The following is a 21,075-nucleotide window of genomic DNA, read 5'->3' as shown; positions in this document are numbered from 1 at the left end:
TTTGGGTTCCTTTCCTCCTTCTGGATCCTCTGTTATATTTCCAGGGGCTTTCCTCTTTCTGCATTAACATCTGTCCAATTTAACCCTGATTACACTAGCGCTAACAACTGGGAAAATATATGGCAAACCTGCAAATTGCTCAGAGCAGGGCAGAAATAATTAAAGGTGTGCATTACAAATAAAATCAAGAGGAATTAAGTTTATTTTTAGCTCAGACAACTGAAGGCTGAAAGTGGATTAGTAGAACTATTCAATTAAGTGGTATCTGCGTGTATATTTAGAAGAGGTTGTTCCGGATTACCCAATCTATTACAGAACAAGAATATGAAGACAAACTATTGCTAGAGAAATAAAATTTAGTTATTAAGAAGTAATCTAGTGTTTGGGGGGTTTGAGAACTTCTTTAACTTCTAAATTTCGCTGAATATCACCTTATGTGAGAATATACTGGAGATAATTCAGGGCGGGGAATGAGCGACCAATAAGGACAGAAAGGGGGTCCGTAAGCAGCAGTAACCAGTAGGTTTCACCAGAATTTGTAGCTTACAGAGATATTAATGCATTGAAATCACAGTGGATATTATGCAGGGAAGCTGAGAGCCACCAAGGGGCATGTAAATCAAGATACCCTTCATTTAAGCTGGTAAGCACACTCCTTAATAACTATTTGGTTTTGCATACATTCTATGAAATAGACATGATTATTTACTGGCTTACATTTTTATTACCCCAATGCATTATTTTATACACATGGCTCAAAATTATCATTTTAATCTGTGCCCTGATTGATTACACATATATACACTTTTCCTTTTAATATTCACCTGCTTTTTCCCTTCCTTTCTACTTTATCCTCGTCCATCCTCCAGTCACCTGCTCCCAGGTCACCAAGTTAGAATGTAGAAATAAAGTGCGCAGCTGTTACAACTGCTGGAAGTGGGTTAGGCAGGTGTTGACGAACAATGACCCATCAAGGACTAGAGTTAGTGAAAGGGAGGAGGGTGACAGGTATCAGGTTTCCTGTTGAAGGGGAAATGCATCTTGAACAGTAGTAAATGCAGTGAAGCAAGCTTAATGTCTCAACCCCAGCAACTCATACCTGCACGGTCTCCTCCCTTGTCTTATAACTGGTCCAGCAGTTAGATAGCTGTAAAGCACTGTCTCCCTGTCTCATTTTTCTGAGCTCCAACGGCAATAGTAGCAACAGCAGCTGTAGAAGCGGCAGCCAGAGATAGGCAGGGCTGTTGCTTGCAGCCGCGCAGATTGCCTCCTCCTCAACACACACACACACACACACACACACACACACACGCACAGAGCACAGATTTCCAATATCAACGCGTCTTGATATAAATCAAGGACTCAAAGAGATGAGAGAAGAGCATTAGTCATGGACAACAGGTATTTCATCTCTGACAAATTCAGTTTCCTTCTGATGCTTATTGGTATGGATAATAAAATAATCATTTGTGATACCTAGCTTGAGTGGGAGACTGGAGGTGGCCGCGGTAGAGGAGGGGGAAGTGGGAGGAGTGAGAGGTGGGGTAGAGGGATGCCAAAGATGACTTTCAGGCTCCGGAAACCTACATCTTTCAGCCTCCGTGGTTTTTGAGTTGCAAATTGTCAGGGACTGTTGGACTGCAGGCAGCCTGTGTTGTTGACTGGAAGTCGATTTCCATCTTTCAGACACTAGTTAGAATGGGCTGTTTTTTCTGGAAGGGGGTGGAAGTAGAGAGGAGGAAATGCTGAGAGCAGAGTTCTTGAAGCTCCACTCCTCTGGGGACGCCGAGCTGTGAGGGAACCTTTTTACTGAGCGGAGAGCCCGTGAATTGAAAGGATCGTGATAGCTGGCTAGTCCCAGTTCCTCTTCGGAAAAGCAGTTGCTCTCGCTTCAGAGATGCGCCCAGGCTTCGCCTGCATCACACTGCAGTAAGTTAAACTCGACACGGCTGGCAATTTGAGTGGCTTCTGGGTATGTGGTGCGGGGGAAGGGGAGCTGAGAAGAAATGGCGAGGAAAGTTAGAAAAGCATAGCTTTGAATTCCCCGTGAGATGTTAAATCGGTTGTCTCCCTGACTCCCGTCCTAGTTATCGTGTAGTCGCGTTACGCTCAGTTATTTGCAGACGCATACCGCGCGTTGGTTAGGTATGCAAAAAGCGCCCTGTCCATTGTGATTTCAGGCAACAAAACTGGCAAACGCGTTTTGATTTAATTACAAGAGTGGTCTCCTGAAAGTTGCTAATGGTGACAGCTTGCCTTTTCGAAAGAAAATTTGGAAAGAGGCTGGTTTAGACTTTCCAATGACCAGTTAATTGTTACAAGTTTCATTCTAGACTTCATCTGTAAAATAAAGAAGCAAGTAAACAAACAAAACGAAACAAAAGTCTTTGAGGTACTTTATTAAATTAAAATAAAACATGAAATAGGTCTCCAGAGAACTGCTAGGCAACAGCCTGGGGAACACTGATGATAGGATAAACGTTAAAATACTCTTTAGTGGGTGCACGGGGCAGGATTCCCCCAGCTTCTTACTACTACAATAATCTCCTCCACTTGCTAAACCATTCCTTCCTCGTGATTTCAGTGGGGTGGTTTTTACATAGATGGCTTTATGCTCAGAACCAAGCAGCACTGTGTTCACTGGCAAAAAAATGAAGGCTTAAAAAACTTTTAAAAAACGACTTTTCAACTGGTTGCTCAAATTGCTGTTAACCAACTCTTTTTAAAGGAGGTAAAAACAGGTCAGCAAGGGCCAGCCCATTGTAAAGCAAAGGGCTGAGTGAATGTGAGTGCAAGGACAATACTAAAGGTCTTTTTAAGGAAGGAAATCAGAAATAATTAGTCTAAAAATGTTGGGGTATTTCTAACCAGGTCTTCTTTTACACGGATCAGATTTTTTTTAATGAAGAAAAAAGAGAAATCTCTCAAGCAAAAAAGGATATGTTACACAAAAATATTGGACTTAGTTGGAGAAATGACTGTATTAGTATAGTTTTCTGCAAGAAAGATTAATGAAGAAACAGAGTTTACCTAAAACAGAATCCAGGATTTTAAGGGGGACCCTTCCATAGGCTGCCATAAATTCTATGGGATAAAGGGATATCAAAACTATGAAATGACTATTGTGAAATGCAAAGTAATTCTGAAATTCTCCGTCCTTAGAAAAGAGGAAACTAAGGATCATTCTTATCCAATTGTTCCAGGTTTAAATTGTTTTACTCTTTCTCTAATCCATCTAATCTTCATTATTTTATTAAAAAGAAAACATCCTGAATGTAATTTGAATTGCTTTGCCTACTCATCTCAGGGATCTCCAGATAGAATATTTTTGTCATTATTGATATACCAGATTTGTTAGAGGTAACCCATTCCACACACACATAATTTCTCAGTACAAAAACTCTGTGTATGACTTCGTAAATCACTGAGTAAAATATAATCCAGGGTATATATTTGTTATGATAGTGCATGTATGAGAGTGGCTAAACATTTTAGACAGCAATAAAAAAGAAACAGAAACATCTATACAAAAACTAAAAGAACATGGTTGGAGCGAGTTTTCAAGCAGTCCCCTGATACTCTAGAATAGATCATACTTGAACCTCAAGTATTTAGCTAAAGAGAAGAAAAATCAGGCTGAGAGCCTGATTGGAATTGATAGGAGTTTGGACTGAATGGAAATTTGTCAGAATTTCTTTAAAGGTAGGAACGTAAGTAGAGGAAGCTGAGTTTTGGGAATGCCTTTACTTCATACTTTGGTTGTCCTACTGGTAAATGAACCTTGTGTTATGTCTGAGAAGATTTTCAAACGAGTTTTGAAATAAAACCTCATTTTAAGGTTTAAACTATTGGTAAGGTTTACTGGGACGGTGTCTGAACTAGACAAGCATCCTATGACTCATGCTTTTCCTTGCACACTGTTGAAAGAAGGAAGAGTTGTAGCCAGATAAGGATAGCTGCTGGTCCCTCAATCTAATTCTGCTTACTAATAATGGCTACCATGTTGGTACATAGGCTTGAAATGACATTTAAAGAAGATCCTTTCCTGGATGCTTCTCCTCCTGGCTAGCCTCAGGAACAGAACTGTACTTATATATGCAAGATAGTGTTGCAAAATTCTCTTAAGACGAATGCCTATAGCCTAGGAGCACTTGTGTGGAGGAAGCTTCAGGTAAAATTTTTCCTATTAGCTCTCTCCCATTTTTGGCATTTTCTCCATCTTGTAAAACACCAACACAAAATCTGACCTCATGTAAGAATCCCAGGTACTTATTCACCCTTAGGTATTGACTATGAAGTAGGTTCAACTCCTTGATAGCTCCTTGGATTATTTGCGTGTATGATTTACTTACTGCACAATGCATGAGTCGGTCTCAGTTATTGGGAGTACACTAATGGCAGGTACTAGGTGAAGCACTTTGTCTTCTTGCTTATGGGATAACAGCTACAGGAGGGAGATGGCATTCTCTCCCATTTAGAAGAAACTCAGTCCTAGAGGTAATAAGCAAATTGCCTAAAGCAATATATTTAGTAAATGATGGGCTAGACTTAGCCCCCAGGTGTGACTGGCTCTAACTCTTAATCACTTTGCCAGGTAGTTTTATTAAAATGGTACTCTACCATGGAGCAAGTGGAGTGAGCTTATAGTTTTACGGTAGAGTCCATTGAGAGTGCTTGAGAAATTATATCAGTCAGGAGAGAACTCTCTGCTCTACTAATACCCGAGATTGGATCTACGTAAATTGGAACCTAAATTGACCCCAAATCCAAACTTGACATATGCACCTATTCCAATTTCAGTATTCTGTTCTGGCTTCATGAACCATGGAAATGAAGCTGGGGACATCTTTTCCAGGAAGAAAGATGATGAAGTTAATATGAGAGGAGAGAAGTTAGAAGATCCCAAAACCAAGAGAGATGGAAGAAAAATAAGGGATCACATGGTGGGAGGCTGGTATGAGAATTTGTTCAGATTCTATGCCCTGAGGGACTATCAAAAACAAACTCTTTAGACTGTGTGTGGGGTGGAGATCTTTAAGGTTACAGATAAAGCACAGACTCAGTCATCTCTTTAAATAGATGTAAGGTCTGATTATAAAAATTAAATTAGGCCTGTCTTCAGATAATCTCCTTTACATGGTTTTTTTTTTTTTAAGAGTAAAAATATGATGATTCAAAGGAAAGTAGGAGTGAAAGGCCAGATGATGACTGAAGAGGTAAAACAGGGCATGGGAATGTCACTGGTTCTTGCGTAATAATTTTCTGAAAATTTGCCAGAAAATGAAGGGCCATCTTTAACTGCTAAAGATAAAAACAAAATGGGTCATTTAGGTAAAATCTAATGTGTTAAGGAGAACAACATGATTACTGTCACTTGTCTTACGACAGAAGACAAACACTAACAAGGAATAAAATGAAAATGCGGGCGTAAAGCCAAACAATATTTTAAGATTGGTCTTTTCTCAGCATGCTAAATTTAAACAGCTGAAATTCTTTTTTTAAGTATTATCTGAGTCAACAATTTGAAATGAAGGATTTGCCTTTTAACAGGAAACCTGTATTTTATTGTAAGTTTGAAACACAGTGTCCTTGACTCAGTTATTTTTTATTGGCAATATGCCAAGTACTACAGCTCAAGGAGCACAAAAGCTGTTACGTTCAAAATCAGATTATAGATGTGTATGCTCTATAAGGAAAGTTGATGCTACTGAGCTGTTGTCAGATATATATGTATATATATGGTGATGGAGCTTTGCAAAGACGTTCACATTGGCAGGCCTGATTCTTTCTCTTGTCTCTCGTCATTTGTGACACTACAGGTCAAGGCTGGGAACAGAGTTAGTTTTAAGCGCTGATTTTTGAATGTAGTGCTTTGGCTGTCTTCCCCTTGTAGTTTAAAAATAACGACAAGAACTTTTATTGAGTGCTTACTACATTCCAGTTGCTTGTATAAGCATCTTGCACATTTAATCTTGACAATACCCTTATGGGACAATTCTATTATCATCCTCATTCTCATTTGATAAAAGAGCAAACTGAGGCACAGAGGATTAAATGTCTCACCCATCGTTAGAAATTAATAGGAACAAAACTGGAGTATGAACTTGACAGTCTGGCTCTAGAGGCCATACTTTTAACCAAAAGGCTCCAAGTCCGCTATTAACTATCACTGGCTTATTATAACCCTCTATACTTCATGCTATTTTTTCACCTTCTTTATCTCTGCCTGTAATTTCTTTCTTGACACCCAGATTCCTCTGCCCTCACTCCATTAGTGTTTCACCTGATGATGATCTTTATCCCTTAAGCTTCTATCCAGCATCACGAGCTTCGGGCATTCTATTTGGGTTTTACCACTGGCTCCACTGTTCTTCTCTATGGTTCCGCTGAAACCTGTGCTTGCCTTTATTATCTAATATACCACAGAGGGTTGAAATAATATTTTTTCAAGAAAGGAATCCAAGCCTTATTTATCTTTGGACTTTTAGTGCTGAGCATAGTGTATGATACAATATTGGCGCTCAAGAAACACTTCTTTTATAAACTGACTTCAAAGCTCTAAGTCAGTTCCCTGAAGAGATACACAGTTCACTTCCACAGCCTTCACCCCCGAAAGACTAGAGAATGGTCTTTCAAATGCAAGTTACAGGGTCTGAGGCAGATAGTATATTTCAAGAAGTAGAACTCATAATTATTACAAAATTACTCAAAAGCCATTTACCAACTCCTGTGGTATTACATACTTATAATATAGGAGACAGTATTTTGGAATATGACAGATAGCATATTTATTTCCAGGTCATAACATTGAAAGTTTTAGTGATACCTGATTTCTGATATTAATATATCTTTAGAGGGGAAAAAATAGATATTAGAATAAATGGTTCATCAAAGATATTTTGCTCTTGTGGGACAATAGAGTGTAGTTGTGAAGTGGTGCTTCTTAGAATTGTTTCTTCAACTCTTATTTCCTTTGAGAAAAAATCCTGAGAAGATTCTGGTTCAGTCATAGCTGACAAATATCGAGTCATGTCTGCAAGCAGACATTGGAAGCTTGACTACCACTGGAGAAAGTTGAAGAAATGGATAATGGTGGGAAAATGAGCCTGCCCTCCTCCCCCAAGGAAGCATTTTTAGTTTATGGGATAATTTGGATTTTACTTATTAATGATTTTATACATTTCGTTAAGTATTTAAATATTATAATAATGTGAACTGGATGAACATGATATGTGAGAATACAAATATTTCCTTCCAAATACAACATTTTTATTAAAAGTATCATCTTGAGTTAAATAATTTGATTTAATTCCTTCTTTTTTTTTAAAGATTGGCACCTGAGCTAACAACTGTTGCCAATCTTCTTTCTTCTTCTTCTTCTTCTTTCTTCTTCTCCCCAAAGCCCCCCAGTACATAGTTGTATACTCTAGCTGCGAGTGCCCCTGGTTGTGCTATGTGGGGCGGCGCCTCAGTGTGGCCTGATGAGCAGTGCCATGTCCCCACCCAGGATACAAACTGGCGAAACCCTGGGCCTCGGAAGCAGAGCCTATAAACTTAACCCCTCGGCCACTGGGCTGGCCCTGATTCTGTTTCTAATCCATATGAATTGGTTTAGATGAGAATGGATGGATGAGAAGAGTGATAGCTCTCTAAAATCTTTTTGGAGTTCCATCAACAGAGTAATCTCAGAGAGGCTACCCCAGTGAGGTAGCTGGGCCTTTCTTTATAATTTTTTTTCCTGTAAACAATCTCAGCTTATATCATGTTTTAATTATTCATGATGATGGAATTGTGGATGAAGCTGTGGAGAAATGGACTCCATGTATAATTTCTCAATATGCAAAGATACTCATCTGAATTTCCTCATTCCTTTCTTAAGCAGTGTGATATAGAGGTTAAAACTTAACCTTTACATTCAAATTGCTCAGCCTCACATCTCTACTACTTGGTTGACCTCGAGCAAGTAACTTAAATTCTATGCTTTATATTTCTTTTTGTAAAACAGGGATAATGAAAATGATATCCACTTCATAGAATTACGTGATTTAATCATGTATGTAAGGGACTTAGAACAGAAGGCACATCATAAAGGCTCAAAAATATTAGCTGTTTATTATTTCCTACTTACTTGGGATATTGTTTTGGGTAAAGAGTAAAGTATCAATAGCAATGAAAATGTTCTAAATAAAATCTACATCTGAAAACAGTTTTTGTTTTAGTTTTATATTAGTAGAAATATCTATAAGACTCTTAACATCTATTAAATGTTATTGTAAACACCTTCTTACAGGGTCCTCTTTGTTTATTATTTTTCCCCAAAAGTTTTTATTGAATTACAAAAGAACAAAGGTAATTGCTAACAAAGATGAATTAGGTAACACATGTAAACACCCTCAGGAGAGTGGCTGTCACACCATCAACCCTCAGACATTTTAATTCCCTTCCCCTTGAGGTCTTTCATTTTTCCTTCTCTGGCATCCTTAAAACGTAGTCAGAGCTATCATCCATTTAATATACAAAATGATATCCTGTTTTCATCTTTCTCGACTATTCTGCTATTTATACCTAAGCAGACTGGGGAAATGTGACCTCTTATATGAGGAAATCTCTTACTAGCTACATGGACTCCTTTTGAGTTACATGAACTGGAAAGGAGGAAGAAAGAGAGGTGCTGTAGAACAGCCGTACAGGATCCTTGACCTGAAAACAGAAAGCACAAAAGATGAGTCTGTAGTTTATTCTGCAACTTGTTTTGCTGAGGCAGAGAATGTAAGGAAATGTTTTTTCCTGGGCTTTTGACCAAGGAATCCCTTCATTGGTTCCTTAATGAAAAGAAATAAGGGCGGGGGAATTCTCGCTTGCCTGCCTTTCCTAGCATGTATTTTACAGATTATAAGTAACACTTGGCTACTTCTGGGAAATTTAGGGTTCACATAAATAGACATAGTTATTAAAACTATCACCTTAAGAAATGGAAGTACTAACACCATGGTCCTGTATTCTATTTCACCTTTCAGTCATTGATGGGTTATTCTGTGTCAGGCACTGTGCCAGGCTCAGGGGAGGAAGAGTAAAAGAATGGGCAAGTTCCTACAGTACTAAAGATACTTCAGTGAAAGAGAAAGACAGAAACAAACACACCTAAATGAGGAGGGAAGTACGTGACTTATGCTTGTTGTTGTAATCAGTGCTATGAAAGAGACAAAGAGCTGAAATAGAGAGAACTGAGGTTCTATTTACTAGGGAATAAATTGGTTTCAAGACTCATAAGGACCTCTTCCCTCTACTACCCCCCTCCGCCATGCTTTTCTTCATGATAGAACAGGTTTCCTGTGTTGACAGTGAGGAGAAGAGGATTATACACCTGAAGTAATCCTTAAAACCAAGACAAACGAACTCACGGTGAATCAGAATTTTGGAATTATTGAGCAAAACATTTTCATTTAGTTAGAAACATGACTCCCACATTACTTTTCCCTTTTCCTTTATATTATGGGATTATTTAGCTTGTGGCAGCTTTTAAAGATTAGAAAAATGCAAGGACTTAATGTTGCTTAGTAACTTCTCTTGACTGTCATTTGGGGCTGTGCATAAACAACTTGTAACTTCCCCACACTTGTCCCAAATTACTAGAATCGAGAAAAAGCACACAAGCTGATGAGTCACTTCGCTATCCTATTGTTCATAATAAGTGTCCTGATTACCAGGATGGGTGCTTTATTGTTACGTAATGTTATTTGCCACACCGTATGTCAGAACTTCCTATTTGGCAAATAGAGTTACCTTCCCTGTCACACATTGAAGAAAGCGTGGCATAAAAGCCTTTCAGGGGAGGACTATTGTTTTGTTTCGGGTCCCTGGTATTTTTGTTTTTGTTGTTTTCTGAGGAAGATTGACCCTGAGCTAACATCTGTTGCCAATCTTCCTCTGGTTTATGTGGGATGTTGCCACAGTGTGGCTTGACGAGTGGTGCTAGGTCCATGTCCAGGATACCAAACTGTGAACCCCGGGCCACCAAAGTGGAGCACAAGAACTTAACCACTCCACCACTGGGCTGGCCTCAGGTCCCTGGTTTTAAATGTACGTCATCCAAACTCTACTAGACAATGCACTGTGAAAGTGAAGTGGTAAGGTTTTTGGGCTTCCAGTGGAAATTTTTTTGGGAGCTGTTAATGCTTCTATCATTCAAGTTACCTGTGTAACTGCTTGGTGGTACATTTGGTGTTTAGACAACTATATTATGTTTATAGGAGCACTCTCAGAAAAACAAAGCAAAGCGTTAGTTTCAATGTGGCTTTAACAATATTGCTCTTTTTTTGGTTAGGAAATGTTCTTTAATTCTTGAAATTAATAATTTATACAAAAAAGAAAACAATAAGAATTTGCTCAATTTGATGTGTATATCAATAGTATGGCAGTACTGTATTGATCAAAATTTCTTCTCCTCTAAGAAATTTCAAAGTTATATTGAAGGAATTAGCACCCGTATCTTAACATTGGAGAACATCCAGGATGAAGAGTAGGTGCAGACCCTCTGTTTCTTTAATATATGTTTTGTGATCCTAATAAGTAAAAATCCAAACTGTGTTAAGATATAAGGAAAAACTTGTTTGAGGAATTCTAATATGTGTGTTAAAGGAAGAAAAGGGGTGGGCCAGCCCCGTGGCCAAGTGGTTAAGTTCGCTCACTCCGCTTCTGTGGCCCAGGGTTTCACAGGTTCGGATCCTGGGCTCCGACATGTCACCACTTATCAAGCCATGCTGAGGTGGTGTCCCACATGCCACAACTAGAAGGACCTACAACTAGAATATACAATTATGAACTGGAGAGCTTTGGGGAGAAGAAGATAAAAAGAAAAAAAGATTGGCAGCAACAGATGTTAGCTCAGGGCCAATCTTAAAAAAATAAAAAAAAGAAGAAAAAGTGATGGATGGTGTGGTAGTGATCACTTTGTAGTGAATACAGATGTCAAATTATAATGCTATATACCTGAAAGTTACATTAAAAAAAGAGAGAAAAAAAGAAGAAAAGGGAAAGAAAGTTTTCCTTATCTAAACATTAAACCAAGTTAAATAGTTTTCTATTTTAAGGACTTCTTATAGTTCTTCAGATGCAAGAGTGTGTTGGAATCTCTGAGCAGGATTTAGTCCAAACTTCCCTGACCTTATTAAATCACAGAATCCCTCCTTCTGGGAGCGTCTATTTATATCTCTTTGAAAAGCCCAGAGCACAATTTACTGGTCTATTGGCATTCGATTAAAACTTTTTGAGTATCTACTATACACCAGAGTAGTAAGTTAGTTCTGGGAAGAACATTATGCCTAGAACCTGGCCCTGACTAAACTAGGGATTGGGGGATGACACATAGATGTAGAAACTCTAACACCGTGGGCTCTGTGCAGTGATAGAAGTAGTACGTGGGTAGTATCTAGGTCGTTCCAGGGGATGAGGAGAGTAGGAGACTAAGAAATTAATCACAGATAATTTAGAATTTGAGTTGAGTCTTGAGAGAAAGTAGGAATTTACCAAAAAAGGACAATAAAAGCACTTACTAAGATATAGCTAGAGATCATTATTCTTTTACTCTCATGTGAAAACCAGTACTCTTTTCATTCATCCGAGTGTAACTCTTAAGTGAATAGTTGGCTACATGAATAAAGAGATGAGAGCAGCAAGCTGGGAAAGAGATATATAACTTTGGTGGTACAGATAGTAATTGATTCCTTTAGAGTAGATAAGAATCCCTGGGAAAAGAATGTAGAGGGAGAAAGAAGATTTTAGGCATTTTAGGAAGAAACACTGATTAATTCTCATAGTTTTAGAGTAAATTGGAGTAGATGGGATTGTAAAGAATGAAAATTACTTGTCTCAGAGAAGGAAAACAATAACAGACTTCTGTGGTATTCCAAAGACCAGGGAAAAACATCCTATAAGAAAGACAAAGTAATTATCACTGCTCAATGTTGCTAAGAGGTTAACTGAGATGAGGGATGAAAAATAGTCGCTGGATTTGAACACAAGGAGATCATTGGTGATCTTAGCTAACGATGCATTGCTTAAGTGATTGGGGTGAAACCCAGGTAAAAATGTTTTGAGGAGTGGGTGGGAGTTCAGGAAATGGAGACAGAATGACTATTCAAAAAGTTTGTCTATGAATGTTTGAAAAAAGAGCTGTTTCTGCAGAATAATAAAAGTTTGAAGGAGCTTTTACTTTTCTAAGATGGGAGATTTTTGAGCATATTTAAATATCTATGAGAAGTTGAAGTGGTTAAAAATATAGAAGAGAGGGGCAGGCCCATGGCCTAGTGGTTAAGTTCTGCATGCTCCACTTTGGCGACCTGAGTGTGGACCTACACCACTTGTTGGTGGCCATGCTGTGGCAGTGACCCACATAGAAAATAGAGAAAAATTGGCACAGATGTTAGCTCAGGGTGAATCTTCCTCAAGCAAACAGAGAAGGATTGGCAATGGATGTTAGCTCAGGGCAAATCATCCACAGCAAAAAAAAAACAACAAAAAAAAAACATATATATATATGCTTGATGGATACTTCAGAATGTGGAATTGAATAGATTCAAAGACATATGGAGTATGAGTTGACCTTGACCAGGGGTAACCTCCTCTATAAAGCAGAGGGGAAGAAGGAAAGAAAGGAGAATTTGGAATAAGTGTGTAGGTTTTGTAGTGCTAAGTGGAGAATATTTCTGGAATTTAGATTTTCTTAGTAGAATTTGAGTGAAGCAGAGAAAGTTTGAAGTTTTGGGACATGGTTGGAGAAGTTATTGACCAGAGTTATCTACCAGGATCTGGGCAATACTGGGGGCACAATTTGAGTAGATGGTCATGAATTTATGATAACAATTTTCCTCAATGTGTGACTGCCTTCATCTGCTTGGGATGTGGCATAGAAAACATAGAGGTCATCCAAGATGTACTATTTTATTTTGCTTTGCCTTTTATACTGTTATCACCTACCCCCTCAGTATCATCTATCATCATCTTTATTACTCCTTCAGATTTATAAATTTGGATGACAATTTTCCTTTATCTATATCTCCTGTCATCATTATGATTAATTAAAATATATAGGTTGACAATCAGTTAATACACTACAGAAATTCCTTAACCACCTTACCTTCATTGACATTCCACTCCATTCCATGATAACTAGTGGCCAATGACTCTGTTCTGGATCTTGATAGTACCTGGAACTTCTCCTCTCTGAAGTTATGAATTACGAAACACTAATCACCTTGCTCTCTCTACATCCCACCAGTCTCCAACACCTTGACACACCTTGTTTAATTCCAGTGACTTTTTTCTCATTCACTTTCTCCTTACCTAGTATGTAACTTTACTCTTTTACCCCAATCCTCATTTCTTTGTACCCATTTCCTTCCGTTTTACACCTGGCAAGATCCTTACCCTTTCTCAATGGAGCAATCTGGCTTTGCTTTTTCTCTTGCAGTATTGTATGCTATTGAAAATCACAAAACCATGAAAACTGGTGTCATAATAAATTTGTGATCTCCCATCTCAGTCTGACCCTGGTAATTCTTCTAAGTGCCCATGTTTTATTTTCCCTTCCATTGTCTACAGCAGCCTCTTATAAAGCCCTGCCACACATGTACTTCATATTTCCTTAAGAAAGAAAAGACTTGAGTATCTTTAACCTCTTCCTCTTTGTGTCATTTATTTTTATTTTGTGTATTGGCATTTAAATGTTTTAATTAAATTTGGATTTTAATTGAAAAATTATTAATATCCACAATTATTTTAACCCTTCTCCCCACTGCCCCCACATTGGCTGTACCCTTGCTTTTTGACAAAGCATCATGACACGTTCCCTCTTTATCTCTTCCAGAATGTCTATTGCCACTCTATTCTCTTCCAATCTAGTGTTTCTGTGACATTAAGCTGCTTAAAATACCTTTTCTGTCAGCGCTCCTTTCTCACCTTACTTGCACTCCCATCGTGTCTCCAGTTCTTTATTTTCTCAGTGCTTAGAACAGTACCTAGTATGAAACAGGTAGCTAACAAAATGCTGAATAAATAAGTGAACATTGAAAATGCCTCTTTCTTGATTGGGGGTAATAAACCGTCTCATAAAGCACCCCTGGGCCAACAATGATTTTATCCTTCAGTCTCCTCTGTTAGAGAGGTAAGTGACCATCTTCTTCCTTCTCTGAAATCCACTGTTTTCTTACCTCTTCTCTGTCCATTTTTCAGCATGGTTTGTGCTGATTCTTAACAAGCGCCTGTCCTTTAGCATGTGTTTTCTCTTTGGTACATAACGGTAATAAATATATTTCTTCATTCTGGAGATAATATTCAATTACTCTGTTTTGAGAGAATGAGATTATTCCTAATTTGACCAAGTGTAATGATTAGAGCTTTATTTCTCCAGTATTAGCAGTTTAAGTTAGATTTAGGCCTTTGTTTCATTTGTGACACATTCTTTGAATTGATTATTGGCATGCAATTGTGAACCTGGATATAAAGAAGTGGAAGGATCAGGGTTATTTTCAGTATTTGACAAGAACAAGCATAAAGACTTTGAGGAAGTAAACAGAAGGCTAAGAGGTCACACATGTGAAGAGCATAGACAATGACCCAATCTGTTTCCCCCAGTGCTGTGACACTTTCCCAGAGTCTCATTTAAATGATGATGTGCCAATGACAACAGAAAGAAAATATTTTTCTCAGCCACATCAAATACTTGTTATAAGAAGTGTAAAAAAATGCTTATAAAAGGTTTTTATCATGATTTCCAGGTGTAATTCATGAGCGTGGTTATTTGTTCAGACTCTTGCTTTCCTGTATTCCTATCCTCCCCCCATTCTCTCCATAGAAGCAGATATCAATTAATGAGATAAATGAAGGCATTTTTAGGGGGGAAACGTGATTTATATCAAACCTTATTTTGTTTATGCGGATTTATCCATAGCAGTACACTAGTCTACTTTGCAAGTGTGCATTTTTCACTTACGTGTAGTTCAGAAATCACAGAATGAGGTTGTCCTGGCAATAGCTTTTGAATTTTTAATGTTTCTTTTCTATGTAATTTTACCTAAGGAATATAAATAAGGTTAGCTGTGACCTAAAAAAAAGTATACTCAGTCATTTTGTTCAGAACATGATATAATATGTGCCCTCATTAATTGTTATTCATGGGATTTTAAAAAGTATAACATCACAAGGAAATCTGTGTGAAAAGAGAAGACTTTCAGACTGGGAAACTGTTAGATTTTATGATTAGGTAAATTCCAATAAGCTGATATATTTTTAATACATTTATGTTTGATTTTTTCCCTTTTTTAAATTGGTTTTTGACATCACTAAAAGAGGTGAATGTATTTCTGTATGATATTTATTCCAGGCCAAACAGGAAAAAAAAATGAAAATTTTCAGTTTTGAGAAATGACTTTCTCGATAGGGCCGAGATGAAGATAATGGAGGGCAAGTCTGCGTCTGTCGTATGTCGTCCAGATTCCACTCAATCCAGTTTTTGTTTTTGTAGGTTGGGGGTGGGATTTTATGTTCTTATTTTAGAACTCCTTTCCTTTCACTTTCTACTTTAGATTGCCAAGAGATGAAGTTTAAACTATTAATTGGTTCCTACGAAGGCTTATTCTTTCTTATATCATGAGCAAAATATTGGTGGCCTGTTACTACCCAAGGAACGTTCATTCTCTGTTAGCTGACATGCAATTCTTAAACTGAGAAAATTAAAAGTTTCTTAAACTGAGTACTGATTTTGAGATGAGCTTCCTCTCCTGTCTACTTCGGGGCTGGAGGCGATTTTCCATGTAGGGTTTGTGGTGAGCCGTAATCAAGCCTGCTGCCCTGAAACTCTGATTGGCCTGATGAAGCATAAGAAAGAGAATGCAGAAGTATACATCTGTGGTGCAGCAAGGATGCCACTAAAATGAAGAGGGCTGGCCTTTTAGTGCTGACATGGCCCCCCACCCAGATGGTTATAAAAGACCAAAATCCCCCCACGCCCTGCACTGTGCTGACTGGGAGGACTCCTCCCTCTGCCTGGGATTCTGGTAGTAGTGAAATTTGGCTATGCCCTTGTGTGAAATAAAACAAAGCCTCAGGGGGCATCTATTCACTTGCTTTCTTAATCCTATGTTTATTCTTTGCAAGGATTATTTGCTAGTATAATTGTAAGTCAAAGTGAAAGCCAAGTGTAGCTGAGTCATGGTCCTAATTCTTGCCAGTTCTAGAACCTGAACCAGCTTTTTTGTTCTGACCAGCTTAGAGTCAATGATGGTAAAAAAGATTTTTGCTGGAGTGGGTGACAGATTCATTGCCACTTCTTGCATAACATCAACACTTCCTGGCTCCCGCAATTGCATGGTGTTCATCCTCCATATCATACCCACCAGGGTGCAAGCTGTATAGTTTTGTTAAATGTTTTAAAAATCATTTTTAGAAAAATTTGGAGAGACCAGTAAACATTACAGTTATCAGCCGTTATTTACTTATACTTCCCAATTTCAATATTTAAATAAGAGGGCTCAAACATTATCTACATATAGCCAAGTTTGAAACGTCTTCAGCCTCTTTTCAACATTTTCCATTTTCGATAGTTTCACTCATCGTTGCTACTCTGTCCACCTTTGTCATTGGTAAGACTGTGCTACTCTAATATTATTTCTATTTATTCAAGCAGTCAAAAGCATTTAATGACTACCATTTGCCAAACACTTAGAAAACAATGCTACTCAAACACATAAATAGTCCCTGTCCTCAGTGACTTTACAGTTTAGTGAGGGTGATTGGTGTTAATGATCTATTATTCAACTTAACAAAAATATTTTGAGCGTCTACTTGGTGCCAGGTTCTGTTCTAGGCATTGGAAATGCAGTGTAAAAATAGTACAAAAACTTACATTTTCTTGGAGAAGATAAAAAGTGACAATTAATATGTAGTATAATTTTACATGTAAGTGCCATGAAGAAAAATAAGTTGGGCAAGAGGAAAGAAAGTGATGGAGAATGGGTGCTATTTTAAACAGTGTACTATATTAGATTTATTTTTTAAATATTTCTCATTATTCTGTGATGACATCTTACATTTGAAATGGCTTTAACATATCCAAGAGGTGATGTTAAGTAGGCAGTTCACTACGAGGCTAAAATTAAGGGAATTTGTTGGAGTCAAAAATGAGAGATTTTGTATATAGACCTGAATACATGCCTAGAGAGATCACCTAGGTATTGGGTGTAGACAGAGAAGAAGTTCCAGTGGTGAGCTGTGGGGTAAACCAACATTTTGTGGGGGTAGAGACGAGGTGGAGGAATCTGCAAAGATGAGGGAGAAGGAGCAGCAGGAAAAAGCCGGAAGAATGTGCTTACTTCCCTGGATGCCAAATAACAAAGTGTTTCAATAAGGAAGGGCTGTTGAAATGTGTCAGTTGTTACTAGAGGACAAGCAAGATGACTGCAGATGCACTACAGGATTGGGAAAGATAGGTCTTTGTTGACTTTGAAAAGGGCAGTTTCAGTGGAGCTAGGGGGCAAAAATCTGACTGAAGCCCATTAAAGTGTGACTTGTTGGTGTTGAAGTGGAGAGAAAAATAAATCAAATAACAATACAAACAAATTGGAAATCGTGCCTGAAATGAATGGTCCAAATGTTACACTATTATTTGACCTAGTCAGGAGGGTTTGAAAGGCTTTATGAAGAAGTGCTTATAAACTAAGGTCTGAAGGATAAGTTGGTATTAACTAGGTAACAAAGTGAAAGTAGAAAAGCTTGTAAAAAGATGTTATTGCAAGGAAAACTTGGAGGCAGAAAGAAGTCGGTACAGATTGGAGTGGGTATGTATGAGTTTAAAGAGGAGTTGTGACGCAAAGCTGTTGTATCTTTAACCTTAGAGCACTGAACTCAATTGATGATTTAAGGGAGGTGGGGATATGTAGATAACATTATCTATGTTTTGTTGAAGTTTTTTTTCTGTTTTAATATTTATTTATTTAATTTAGGTCATACTGGTTTATAACATTGTGTAATTTTCGGTGTACATATTATATATCAGTTTCCGTATAGACTGTATCATGCTCATCACCAATAGTCTACTGTTTGTCGGTCACCATATATATGTGCCCCTTTACTCCTTTCGCCCATCCCCCTAACCACTTCCCTTCTGGTAACCACTAATCTGTTCTCTTTACCCATGTATTTGTCATCTTCCACATATGGGAGAAATAATACGGTATCTGTCTTTCTCTGTCTGGCTTATTCGCTTAACATAATACCCTTGAGGTCCATCTATGTTGTTGCAAATGGGATGATTTTGTCTTTTTTATGGCTGAGTAGTATTCTATTGTGCCATTGTGTATATATATGTACATCTATCTATCTATCTATCTATCTATCTATCTATGTAAAATATCTTCTTTAAACATTCAACAGTTGATGGGCACTTGGGTTTCTTCCACATCTTAGCTATTGTGAATAGTGCTGCAATGAATATAGGCATGCATAGATGGCTTTGCATTGTTTATTTCATGTTCTTTGGATAAATATCCACTAGTGGGATAGTTGAATTGTATGGTATTCATATTTTTAACTTTTTGAGAAATCTCCATACTATTTTACATAGTGGCTGCATCAGTTTGCATTCCTACCAGCAGTGCATGAGGGCTCCCTTTTCTCTGCATCCTCTGCAACACTTATTATTTCTCATCCTGTTAATTATAGCCATTCAGATAGATGTCAAATGATATTTCGTTGTAGTTTTGATTTGCATTCCCCTAATAATTAATGACATTGAACATCTTTTCATGTGCCTGTTGACCATCTGTATGTCTTGTTTGGAAAAATGTCTGTCGATATCATCTGCCCATTTTTTTTTTTTGTGAGGACGTTTGAGCCTGAGCTAACATCTGTTGCCAATCTTCCTCTTTTTGCTTGAGGAATATTGTTGCTGAGCTAACATCTGCTCCAGTCTTCCTCTATTTTATGTGGGATGTCACCACAGCATGGATCATTGAGTGGTGCTATGTCTGTGCTGAGGATCAGAACCTGTGAACCCTGGGCCACCAAAGCAGAGTGTGCCAACTTCATCATCACGCCACTGGGCTGGCCCCTCCTCAGCCCTATTTTATGGGGAAGATTAGCCCTGAGGTAACATTCACTGCCAATCCTCCACTTTTTGCTAAGCAAGAGTGGCCTTGAGGTAACATCTGTGCCCATCTTCCTCTATTTTATGTATGGGATGCCTGCAACTGCATGACTTGATAAGCGTTGCATAAGTCTGCGCCCAGGATATGAACTGGCGAACCCCGGGCGGAGCACATGTGAACTTAACTGCTACACCACCAAGCCAGCCCAACTCTGCCCATTTTTTGATCTGGCTCTTTGTCTTTTTGTTATTGAGTTGTGTGAGTTCTTTATATATTTTGGAAAATAACCCCCTATATTAGGTAGATTATTTGCAATTATTTTCTGCCAGTTGGTGGGTCATCTTTTTGTTTTGTTCATGGTTTTCTTTGCCTTGCAGAAGCTTTTTAGTCTGATGTACTCCCATTTGTTTATTTTTTCTTTTGTTCCCCTTGCCTGAGTAGACACAGTGTTTGAAAAGATGATGCTAGGACTGATGTCAAAGAGTGTACGGCCTATATTTTCTGCTGGAAGTTTTATGGTTTCAGGTCTTACATTCAAGTTTTTAATCCATTTTGAGTTTATTTTTGTGTATGGTGTAAGATAATGGTCTACTTTCATTCTTTTGCACGTAGCTGTCCAGTTTTCCAAATACCATCTATTGAAGAGAGTTTCCTGTCTCCACTGCATGTTTGTAGCTCCTTTGTTGAAGATTAGCTGTGCATAGATGTGTGGTTTTATTTCTGGGCTTTCGATTCTCTTCCATTGATCTGTGTGTCAGTCATTGTGCCAGTATCATGCTGCTTTGATTATGATAGCTTTGTAGTATATTTTGAAGACAGAGATTGTGATGCCTCCAGCTTTATTCTTTTATCTCAGTATTGCTTTGGCTGTTCTATGTCTTTTGTTGTTCTGTATACATTTTAGGATTCTTTGTTCTATTTCCGTGAAGAGTGTCATTGGGATTGCATTGAATCTGTAGATTGCTTTAGCTAATATGGGCATTTTAACTATGTTTATTCTTCCAACCCATAAGCATGGAATATCTTTCCATTTCTTTGTCTTCTTCAATTTCTTTCAATAACATCTTGTAGTTTTCAGTGTATGTATCATTCACCTCCTTGGCTAAATTTATTTCTAGATATTTTATTATTTTTGTTGAGATTGTATTCTTGTCTTCTCTTTCTGCTAGTTCATTGTTAGTATATAGAAATGCAACTATTTTTGTAAGTTGATTTTGTACCCTGAGACTTTGATTTAGTTGTTGATTATTTCTAATAGCTTTCTGGTGGCTTCCTTAGGGTTTCTATGTATAGAATCAAGTCATTTGCAAAGAGTGAGAGTTTTACTTCTTCTTTTCCAGTTTGGATCCCTTTTATTTCTTTTTCTTGCCTAATTGCTCTGGCCAAAACCTCCAGTACTATGTTGAACAAGAGAGCCAAGAATGGGCACTCTTATCTTGTTCCTGTTTTCAGAGGGATAGCTTTCAGTTTTTCACCATTAAGTATGATGTTAGCTATGGGTTTGTCATATATGGCCTTTATTATGTTGAGGTACTTTTCTTATCCACCCATTTTATTGGGAGTTTTTAGCATAAATGGATGTTGGATCTTGTCAAATGCTTTCTCTGCATCTAATGTGAATTCTATTCTTCATTTTGTTAAGGTAGTGTACCACAATTGATAGATTTGTGGATGTTGAACCATCTATTTGTCCCTGTTATAAATCCCACTTGATCAAGATGTATGATCCTTTTAATGTATTCCTGAATTTGGTTTGCCAACATTTTGTTGAGGACTTTTGCATCTATGTTCATCAGCAGTATTAATCTTTGGTAATTTTCCTTCTCTGTGTTGTCCCTGTCTCGTTTTCGTATCAGAGTAATGTTGGCCTCATAGAATGAGTTAGGAAGCATTCTGTCTTCTTCAATTTTGGGGGAATAGTTTGAGAAGGATAAGT

At 37.9% G+C, this 21,075-nt stretch overlaps 1 protein-coding gene across 8 annotated transcripts in view; it reads left to right on the top strand.

Moving 5' to 3' along the window:
* The first annotated feature begins 1,050 nt into the window (after positions 1 to 1,050).
* Positions 1,051 to 21,075, top strand: part of DGKB (diacylglycerol kinase beta) — a 675,344-nt gene continuing 655,319 nt past the window's right edge. The window contains exon 1 of one of the 8 annotated variants that reach the window (XM_070264567.1): positions 1,051 to 1,401. The gene's annotated coding sequence lies outside the window, so the exon portion shown is untranslated. Of the gene's footprint in view, positions 1,402 to 1,423; positions 1,930 to 21,075 lie in introns of those variants that run through there. The other 7 variants (XM_023639309.2, XM_070264566.1, XM_070264568.1 and 4 more) reach the window with 7 other exon arrangements.

The sequence above is a fragment of the Equus caballus genome, chromosome 4 (assembly GCF_041296265.1).
Source record: "Equus caballus isolate H_3958 breed thoroughbred chromosome 4, TB-T2T, whole genome shotgun sequence".
NCBI classification, from domain to species: domain Eukaryota; kingdom Metazoa; phylum Chordata; class Mammalia; order Perissodactyla; family Equidae; genus Equus; species Equus caballus.
Note: the sequence above shows the minus strand (reverse complement) of the source record. Positions and strands in the feature narration are given on the sequence as shown.